Here is an 11,441-nt window from a genome sequence, read left to right as displayed (position 1 = left end):
TCACTGTGAATATTACAGCTTTCTGGAGCCACAGATGAGAGTTGATTGGATCATCCATATCTCTAAATGGAGAAATTGAGGTTTAGAGACATTATTCAAATTAAATCTTGGCTCAAAGTCAAGAAATATTTCCAGTTCTGTTTGACTTCATTGAAAAGAATGAGAAGCCAAGCCCAGGGCAAGCTAAGTTGGAGGATGGGAATGTCCTGGCCCTGACCATTCTGCATCTTCCCATCTTCAAGAAATGAATATTTTGTCCACAGGTATCATGACCTTGGCCTTCGTCCTGGTCATTTCTAGTTGCCATGACTATTCTGACCTTCTTGCCAAGTACTTTCTTGACCCTGAATATGAAACTATTCTGAAAATTGCCCAGCAGGGACTTGGAACCTCTGCCTTTAAGAAGCATATTCTGGTGGTAGGAACCCTTCAGGATGCTGGACACAAGGTGAGGAGGCAATCAATCCATCCACAAATATTAATCAATCACTTACTCTCAGCCAGACTTGGAGTTTCCCCAGGGCAGGATCCTGGCTTCTTCAAAACGAAGGCTCTAACAATGTAACATGGCAGCCAAAGAAAGAATTGAATCCTAACTGTGGAGCTGAGACAAAAACGCTTCCTTCTCTCGTCCCCCCCTCCAAATGTAAGCCTGAGATCTTCCTCTCACTTTGTAAAGGCATAACCTAGATATATTCTTCCATTTTCTCTCCAGACCAGGGTCTGGATTTGCTCTGTTTCTTTTTGCTTTGGAGTGTTTTCTTTTTTCTTTCTGTTTTTCTGTCTCTACATCTAGTTCTCTGCCCCTCCCCATTCCCCCACACACAGTGTAGGTTGGAGGTAAGATTCTGAAGAGAAAAAATACTAATAAGACAGGCTCATAGGTTTCAGGTGTTTAAAAAAACTGTTGTGAATTTAGGAAAAATATTTAACTCTTCTGAAATTCAATGACCTCACCTATTTGAGAAGAGACAAAATCATAGAGACTTAGGCCCTGCTCTCACAGAAAATAGTCTGAGGAAAACAGAACAAGAAACAAACTCAGAGCCTCTTTGTGGAACAAGTCTAGTTAAGGAGTATATATGTGTATACACATATATACATATATATACATAAAATCTGTACTTAATTATGTCCTGCTTGGGGAAAGAGGGGAGAGGAGAAAAAAGATTAAAGTAAAAAGTGCACAGCAAAGAACAAAATAATTACTTACAAGGAAGCAAAGATAGGCTATGAATATAATGTTTTCTATTATGATATACCTTCTTAAAATGGAAATTTATTGTTACATATATATTGGATCCTCCCTGATATTGTTTAAGGTACTTCTCTGGGCTTTCTCCCTCCACTCTTGAGTACTTTCAAATAGGACTACAGGACACAGAGTAGGTCCTCCCTCTATACCATTCGTATTCATTCATAAATGACATACCTTCATCTCAAACTAGGGAGAATGAAAGGATGAGAAGATACGCTGTGGGTAAAATCTTGTCTTAATGAGGTGCCCTTCCTGAATTTAGGTCTTGGAAACCAAGAACAAAACTGGGGAAAGAATTGCAACATTCCGAAGCCCAGAGAATGACTGGTACATTGAAGGTCCTATGAGGTTACCAGCCAACCACAGGTAAGACCTGGGATAAAAAATTCAGTCAGGGATTGAATATAACAAAGATAACTTGAGCAGTTGTCCCCAGTAATGAACCTTCCAGAGTCCTATTAAATAGCCCTTGGGAAATGGTAAAACAGAGATTATGATCTATATTGATGGAGTTCAGAGATCTCAAGATACAACATTTCAGAGCTAATATAACAGCAGACACATCACAAGATACTGTGATGTTCTTTATCCCAGACTTTGCAAAGCTCTCCCTGCCTACATAGTGTTGCCACCAGGGTCTGCTCAGAAAGCAAACTATACCAGGTGGTCCAAATTTGATTTTGAAAGTAAGTTTAGCAGAGCAAGGAATGTAAATGACAGAGAAAACCCTGAAAGTTCTAGAGGAAGGAAGATGAATAAAATAGAAAGAAGAGACAAGAATTAGGGATAAGAAGAAGGGTCAAAGACAAATGAAGAGAGTATAGCCATAGGGATGGTGGTGATATAGAAAGCTGGAGAAGAAACCAGCAAAGGGATAGTTGGGATTGTAATCCCAGAATAGGGAGGGAAAATTTACCTTCCCCAATAGCTTGGTGTAGTTGGGGCTAAAAATCAGAAGATTTGGGTCTTAGTCCCCATTTTGCCACTTTACTAACTGTGTGACTTTGAACTAGTTACTTGGCCTCTCTGAGTTATGGTGTTCTGATCATTAGGCATCTAGGTGTCGCACTAGTAGCACAATCTTGAACAGAGTCCATTCAACTCTGCCTCAGACACTTACTACTGGTGTTGCCCTTGACAAGTCATTCTGTCTCAGGTTACTAAACTATAAAATGGGAATAATAGCAGTAGCTACCTCCCAAGGTAGTTGCAAAAATTAAATGAGATAACATTTATAAAACATTTAATACAATGTGTGTCACATAGTAGGTACTTAGTAAAGGTTTGTTTCCTTCTTTTTTTCAATTATTTAAATATCCCACCTAGCTCACGGAAGTGTTGTGAGAAAAATTCTTGGTTAACAATCAAATGATATATAAATATGAGTTATGCTTGAAATTCTTGGACATCAGAGATGGAAGGGAAGACCTTAGAGATAATGCAGCACAATTCTCTTTTCCCTGATTTTATGGGTGAGGATATTGAAATTCCAAGAAGGTAAGTGACTTGCTAAAGTTTACTGAAGGAATTAATTAGTTTAAGATACTGGGCACAACTCCAGTCCATAAGTTTTCAGGACCAAGGAGAGTTCTGAATTGCAGAGTTTAACAGAGAGGGCTGTTCTGTTTATAATTAGATGAGCTGAGTTGGAAATCTGGTTCTTAATTGTCTTCATTTGTAACATGAAGGGGTTGCACTTAATTCTCTCTAATTTCTATCCCTTTCTGTTCTCAATTATGATCCAAAGAAATATTTGCAATCCTATGCAACCCTTAAAGCACCATATGGCTAGTTATTGTTGTTATTGTCTTGTGATTTCTGACCCCATTCTCTAATATAATTTACTCCAAGTATTCTATTTTCTGTTTTTGCTTAAACTATTATTCAATAGAAATCACAGCTTCCTACTCTATTTCCCTTCATCTCCTATCATCTTCCCTCTTCTCCCTTCCCAGTAAATCTATTCCAGTCAATGATATAGCCCAGAAACAGGAAAAGATTTCTGGACAGTCAGGAGACATGGATTCAGATTCCCCATTCTGCCACTTGTTGTGTGTCCTTGAACCACCACCCCTTTCCCTTTGCTGGGCCCTCAGTTTCCCACTCTCTGCAAAAAAGGGGTAGATTAGGTTATATCTAAAGTCCTTTCTGCCTCCAAGAAGCTATGAGTGTGTGGTGGAATTCCTTAAAGTAGACATCTAGAAAAAAAAGGAACTATTGTGAACCACAATGGATTTTCTCTCCAGCCAAGATATCTCAGTTCTCTAAATGGTCTCAGAATTTCCAACAATCAATTACATGTTTTTATAGCACTTGACTTTGTCCCAGGCACTTTTGCTAAGCATTTTATCAGTATTATCTCATTTGATCCTCACAACAACTTTGGGAGGTAATGCTGTTATTCTCTCCATTTCATACAAATGAGAAATCTATAACAGTCAGAGGAAGTGACCTGCCCAGAGTCACATTAGTAAGTATCTAAGGAGATGATTTGAACCCAGGTCTTCCCAAAGCCAAGCTCAGAACTCTGTCACTTGTACCACCAGATGCTTCAATCATTCAAGAAAGGTCAACAACTATGCAGAGGCTAGACTTCAAGAAAAACATATTGATCAGAGCTCTTTGGAAAGGGAAAGGAGTGGTAATTTTAGAATTCCTTTCTGGGGAAATCACTACCATGGTTGAGCCAAGCCTGGTGTTCTTGTTGGGGTTCTCTTCTTTCTGTATTCCAGGCAGGTCCAATTCTATGTGGAGAAGCTTGGTCTGAACACCTTTGTCCAGTTCAGTAATAATACCTGGTATTATGTCAGTGGCCACCGGCATAGGACTTCAGATGTGTTGGCCAACCCCGACATCTTGGGCAACTCTGTGAAACCTGAGGAGTCAGGCAAGATGCCCATTACACTCTACAAAGAAGCAATAGCTAAGGTGATCAAGAGACCACTCATTCAGTCACCTCCTAACCCCCACATCTTGTCAATCAGATTCTAATCCTCTGGGGAAGCCAGCCAGTCTAACCAATCACACCAAACTTGTGTCTCTGAAGCCTCTGCTCATTCTTATTTTTCCCATCAGGCTTTATACCAGGATAGGGTCAAGGGACATCTGGGTTCTTGAAGGCTTTTATGTCATTTGTCTCATCAGTATCCCACTCCAGACCTCCTGGACTTTTTCTGTGATCATCCACTCTCAGAAAATAAGTGACTCAAGTCAAGAGACATGTGTTTCCAGAAGGCCTTCAAGGAAATAGATCCTTGCTAAAATTTCAGGTCATATGGCAAATAGATAGGCCCTGGAATTACTATGCCCTTGAATTTCTGTCCTGGTGTACAGTTAAAAATCGGGCCAATCCTGTTCCATCCCTTCTACTCTCCCTAAGCTCCAATTCTTAATTCAGGCCTCAGTTTCTCCATCTTCTACCTCTTCTTTCTGATCCAACTCTGCCATGTCCTTTCCATTTTGGGAAGAAGAGTATAAAGGGAAGGAATTTGGGCCAATGGCAACAATAAAGCACAGATGTTTTGGCTACTCCTTTACTAACTCATGTCACCCCTTTCTTTTAGGTAGTGGAAAAACTGAGGCTTACCAACTGTAGTTATCTGTGATCTACATATGACTCCTTTTCCACCAAGGTATGAATTGTGGGAAATGGGGGAGGGGATAAGGAATTCTCCACCTGGTTCAACCCTATATCTACATCCCTTCCCTTGTTGTTCATCCTTTCTCCCATCCCCTGCATCTCCTCTGCTCATCATCCAGGTCTACCTGCTAAAGGAGGGGCAGCTGAGCAAGGGAGCTGTCCAGATGATTGGGGATATCAGGAATCAAGATGCAGACTACTACAAATCTTTCTTGCAATCCCTGAGGAGTGAAATTATTTTCTCTCATTCAGATAGGTGAGTAGAACATGAACATGAAGTTTGTGTTGGGAGGTGAGGAGTAGGTCACCATTGCTACTATGTCAGAAGCTCCCCAGTCTTGAAATGCCTATTATGTTCCCGACACTGTCCTAAGTGCTTTACAAACATTATCACATTTGGTTCTCACAACAACCTTGGGGAGGAGGTAGAAAAAGAGGCATATTCTCTCTCCCCACATTCAGTACAGTTCTTTCCAAGTAGCCAAGGGATTTTGAGGGAGCAATAGTAATGATAGAAAATTGTGCATAGGGGCACCAGAGAAATTTAAGCAAAGCATAATAGGAGGTCCAGGAGAAAAAAATCATTATAGAAGGGAGAATATGAGGAAAGCTACATGGAGGGGATGTTATTTTAATTCAAAGGTTAAGTATGAGAAGGAATGGGAGAAAGAATACTCCAGGGATGGAGATAGTAGGAGGAAAAATGAAGTAGTAGAAAAGCAGGGGGTATATTTAGAAGCAGAGAGTTGTCCTGTTTAGAGCAGGAAGTATGTATGCAAAGGAAGAGTGAGAAAAGATAAGCTGTAAAGTAGATTTAATCTGGTTAAGTCTGGGAAATACCAGGAGCATTTTCAGCAACAAAGGTGTCCTGATGGCCTCATGCATGATGGGTAATCATTCTCCTTTCTTCATAAGCAATAATCATGAGAAGATGACGGGCATGTTGCTAGGGGGCATGGCAATTAAAATGGTGCCAGGTTGTGGCCAGCCTTGAATATCAGGAGAAGGACTAACAGCTGAAGCCTGAAGTATGACATGTCCAGGTCTAGTCACCAAAAAACCCCACAAAACTTTTGTCAGTGATACAGTGACTAGGAGAGAAAAGAGAAGTAGTAGTAATTGCTGTTGTTCAGTTGTGTCTAACTTTTCAGAGATCCATCTTCTTGACAAAGATTCTGGAGTGGCTTATTGTTTCCTTCTCCAGCTTATTTTATAGATAAGGAAACTGAGGTAAACAGGGTTAAGTGACTTGCCTGGGGTCACACAACCTAGAAATGTCTGAGGCCTAATTTGAACTCATGAAGATAAGTCTCTCTGATTCTAGGTTCAGCACTCTCTCCACTGTGACATTTAGCTAGAAAGACATTTAGCTAGTGGATGGAACAAATTTAAGAAGCTCTTGAGGTAGGTTGGGCCAATGGTGACACAGGCCCATTTTAAATATGGGAAAAGAAAAGAAGAGGAATATATATATATATATATATATATATATATATATATATATATATATATATATATGAGAATTGTCACAGAGCTTTTCCAAACTGGCTTCTCCTTGGGACTTCTGAGATCAGAATTTAAAAGTTCATAAGAGTTAGAGCTGGAAGAGACTTCAGAGGCCAAGAATCAAATCTCCTAATCTTATACATGAAGAAAATGGGTCCAAAGGTTAAATAATCTTCCCAAGGTCACATTAATAGCAGTCAGCAGAGTTGGAATTTGAACACAAGTCTTTAACTCCAGAGTCAATACTCTTTCCATTGCTTCAATATCCCAGAATTAGGACTAAGAAATGGACAGAAGTATCCTTTCAGGTCCCCCACATCTGTTTCTCTTGCCAATGCCCCAAGCTGACTACCTCCTCTCTTGTCAGAGATAAGTCTCTGATTCAAGGATCTATAACCTTTTCTACTAGACATACAATCAAATGAGTCCTATGGACCCCTTTAGTTTTAAATGCACAAAAAGCAAAGGAAATCTATACTGAAATACAGCTATCAAAATATTTTTATATGAGACACATGTACCCTATGTTTAGAACACCTACTTTAACTAGTTAAACAGATTTTCCTTTCTCTGGAGGTATTTGCTTTTAAAAATTCAAGCCTGAATTTTTCACACCAAGAATCTTACTTGGTGTTAGGATAGGTGATGATAGGATTTCAGTCCTCATGACAGGCAAATGGGGTAATAGTTGGGAACATCAAAGGACCTCTAGGACTACCCCTTAGAGGGCTGAGATTCTCAGTATCCCTTTACCTACTCCTTTTCTTTTCTGGGGACAGCTTTGATGAAATCACTGGGGGCTTTGATCAGCTCCCCAATGCCCTCTACCACGCCTTGAAACCTGGCACTGTCTCACTGAGGACAACAGTGGAGAAGATAGAAATGGTTGGGCCTCAGGTCAAGATTACCTACCAGAGGGGAAAACCTTCCTCAGACTAGTCCATCATCACAGGTGACTTTGCCATAATCTCTTCATCAGCCAAGGCCACACACCTCATCCAGTTTGAGCCATCACTCTCCTTGGCCAAGCAAGATGCCCTCCGCTCCGTTCATTTCACCAGTGCCACCAAGGTGATCCTGTAAAGAGTGCTTCTGGGAATGAGATGGCATCAAAGCTGGGACAACATCACAGACCTGCCCACTAGATTCGTCTACTATCCCAGCCATAATTTCTCTGGCAAAATAGGAGTCCTTTTAGCCTCCTATACTGTGGGTGATGACTCTACCTTTTTTCTGGGCATGAAACAAAAGAAGTTGGTGGGCCTGGTGCTGGGTGATTTGGCAAATATCCACCAGAGGTCTAAGAAGGAGCTACAGAGACTATGTAAAACATTTGTGGTGAAACGTTGGTCCTTAGATCCATTCACCCTGGGTGCATTCTCAGAGTTCAACCCTTACCAATTTGTTGACTATTCAGAAACACTCTTTCAACCTGAAGGTAACATTCACTTTGCTGGTGAGCACACATGCCAGCCCAATAACTGGATAGACACAACAATCAAATCTGGGATCAAGGCAGCCCAGAACATACAGGCAGAACATTGATGCTGCTACTGACTATGATGTGGCTGACTGTGATGATGACTATGATGTTGATGTAGGTTTGAATAAGGGATTAACTTTCTTTCAGGAGATCAAAGGAAAATTCCAAAAGGTCTGCTCATTACAAAGTGACCCTTGAGTAGTCAGGGGATAGAAGGAGGTAGAAATGAGAGGTAGGAAATAAGTGATATAGTGTAGCCTAAGGCAATTTATCCATAAGTTTATAAGCAATTGATCATTATGAGAGGCAATTCTGGGTATTAAGAAATTAAGCATTAGAGTCTAATCACAAAAATCAAAATAACCAAAAAGGACATTAGAGGCAATCTAGCCTGACCCATACTCCCCCCTAAAAAAAATCCTTCTTGTTTCTTCAGGGGCTTGACCTCTTGCTGCTGTTCTCTATGCAATGGATTTGAGGACATGATAGAGCAAAGTTTGACTTTCTGGCATAATTCAGGGATAAAATTAAGTGAAAGGAGTAGTAAATCAGTGAGATCTCTCCCAGTGGTTCTGAAAGCAATTGTTTAAAATTTGGATGTTCCAGCAGGCCTATGGGGCAAAACTTCTTTTTTTTATTAATTTTTATAATCATAACATTTTCTTTGACAGTACATATGCATAGGTAATTTTTTTTACAACATTATCCCTTGTACTCCCTTCTGTTCCAAATTTTTCCCCTCCTTCCCTCCACCCCCTCCCCTAGATGGCAGGCATTCCCATACATATTAAATATCTTATAGTATATCTTAGGTACAATATATATGTGCAGAAACGAATTTTATTGTTGTTGTTGTTGTTGCAAAGGAAGAATTGTATTTGGAAGGTAAAAATAATCTGGGAAGAAAAACCAAAAAAATGCTCACAGTTTACACTCATTTCCCAGTGTTCCTTTTTTGGATGTAGCTGATTCTGTCCATCATTGATCAATTGGAATTGGATCAGCTCTTCTCTATGTTGAAGATATCCATTTCCAGCAGAATACATCCTCATACAGTATCATTGTTGAAGTGTATAATGATCCCCTAGTTCTACTCGTTTCACTCAGCATCAGTTGATATAAGTCTCTCCAAGCCTCTCTGTATTCCTCCAGTTGGTCATTTCTTACAGAACAATAATATTCCATAGCATTCATATACCATAATTTACCCAACCATTCTCCAGTTGATGGACATCCATTCATTTTCCAGTTTCTAGCCACTACAAAAAGGGCTGCCACAAACATTTTGGCACATACAGGTCCCTTTCCCTTCTTTAGTATTTCCTTGGGATGTAATCCCAATAACAGCAATGCTGGGTCAAAGGGTATGCACATTTTTATAACTTTTGGGCATAATTCCAGATTGCTCTCCAGAATGGTTAGATTCTTTCACAACTCCACCAACAATGCATCAGTGTCCCAGTTTTCCCACAGCCCCTCCAACATTCATCATTATTAGTTCCTGTCATCTTAGCCAATCTGACAGGTGTGTAATGATATCTCAGAGTTGTCTTAATTTGCATTTCTCTGATCAATAGTGATTTGGAACACTCTTTCATATGAGTGGAAATAGTTTTAATTTCATCATTTGAAAATTGTCTGTTCATATCCTTTGACCATTTATCAATTGGAGAATGGCTTGATTTCTTATAAATTAAAGTCAATTCTCTGTATATTTTGGAGATGAGGCCTTTATCAGAACCTTTAACTGTAGAAACGTTTTCCCAATTTGATTACCAAGTGAGAACTCACAATTCAAGAACATTACACTCAATGAATCCAGCTCATCATCTTTTTCTCTTCCACAATTCCTGCCTTTAAAATATTGGGCTTCATATTGATCTTCCTGAATACCTTAACTTCATAGTTCCTTAACTTACTCATTTCACATGATTTATATTCCAACCCACCTTAGCCACAAAGATGGTCATGCTTTTGCTACTGATATAAATAATTGCAACCCTTTCATACTCATGAACTCAATTCACTCTGAAATTTCATTATTTGATCATTAATCTCCTATGCTCCAACCTAAAACTTTATTCTTTGATCACACAGTGACCCTTAGTCTCTCCCAAACTATCTCTGATGAACCTCTCTTCTCCATCTTGATCCCTTGATGAACACAGTTAATTCTACATTTTCTCCTTCTTTTGAATCCTTAACTCTCTTATATCTTGGATTTGACCCTACCATGTCAGCCTTGGATCACTGCCAGTAAACATTGCCTTCATCCCTGGGCATCATGCTATTGAATGAAGCTGGGAAAAAAATCAGAATCATTTTGACTGCATTCACTACAAATTTATGTTATCACCTCAAAGGGACCTTCATACTTCCTAATTAACTTACTATCCCACTCAGTCCAGTGGTTTTTCCAAAACTATTTTCTTGTCTACAAACATGTCCATCTCTCCCCTGGCCTCAAAAAACCTTCATTTGAGCCTTTCACCCTCTCTTTAACTGTTGTGCTTATCTCTTCTATCTTTTTTGCCTAAAACTCCTTGAGAGATTCATCTACCAATTCAGTCCAGTTCCAATGCTCTTGTGATGAAGAGAGCCATCTACACCCAGAGAGAGGACTGTGAGAACTGAGGTGGATCACAACATATCATTTTCACTCATTTTGTTCTGGTTTGCTTGAATTTTTTCTTTCTCATTTTTTTCCTTTTTGATCTGATTTTTCCTGTGCAGAAAGATAATTTTATAAGTATGTATGCTTATATTGTCTTTAACACATATTTTTACCATGTATAATATATGTTGAATTACTTGCCATTTAGGGGAGGGAGCAGGAAAAGGGGGGAATTGGAACACAAGGTTTTGCAAGGATCAATGTTGAAAAATTATTCTGGCATATGTTTGAAAATAAAAAACTTCAATTAAAAAAAAGAGAAGTACATCTGCAATAAGTACCTCTATTTCCTTTTCTTTTCACTTTCTTCTTAAATCTTTATAGTCTAATTTCTGACCAAATCATATAACCAAAACTCTTCTCTTCAAAATTACTAGTGATCTCCAAGATTATTATTCACCAAATCTAATGGCTTTTCTTCAGTTTTTATCTTTCTTAGCATCTATACAGCCTTTGACACTCTTGATTGCCCTCTTCTCTTTAATACTCTCTTCTTTCTAGATTTTCAAAGAACTTCTTTGTCTTAGTTTTTCTATTTATTGAAGCACTCATTTTCAGTCTCCTTTTCTGGATCTTCATTCAATTTATGCCCATTAAAATGGGAGTCCCACAATGATTCTTTTCTCATTTCCCTATATACTACTTCACTTGGTGATCTCATCAGTTCCCTTAGATTCATTATCATCTGCATGCTGATGATTTGTCAATGTATCTATCCAGCTAATCTCTCTTCTGATCTTTGATTTCACATCTCCAACTGCCTATTAGTCATCTCAAACTGGATGTTCTATATTCAGCTTCGACACTCTATGCCCCAAACCAAGCTCTTCATCTTTCTTTTCTTCCTAATTTCCCTATTACTGTGACAGGCAACAGCATC

At 39.2% G+C, this 11,441-nt stretch overlaps 1 pseudogene; it reads left to right on the top strand.

Moving 5' to 3' along the window:
• The first annotated feature begins 268 nt into the window (after positions 1–268).
• On the top strand, positions 269–10,919 carry LOC141562530 (L-amino-acid oxidase-like; annotated as a pseudogene).
• Positions 10,920–11,441: the final 522 nt, after the last annotated feature.

The sequence above is a fragment of the Sminthopsis crassicaudata genome, chromosome 3 (genome assembly GCF_048593235.1).
Source record: "Sminthopsis crassicaudata isolate SCR6 chromosome 3, ASM4859323v1, whole genome shotgun sequence".
NCBI classification, from domain to species: Eukaryota; Metazoa; Chordata; class Mammalia; order Dasyuromorphia; family Dasyuridae; genus Sminthopsis; species Sminthopsis crassicaudata.
Note: the sequence above shows the minus strand (reverse complement) of the source record. Positions and strands in the feature narration are given on the sequence as shown.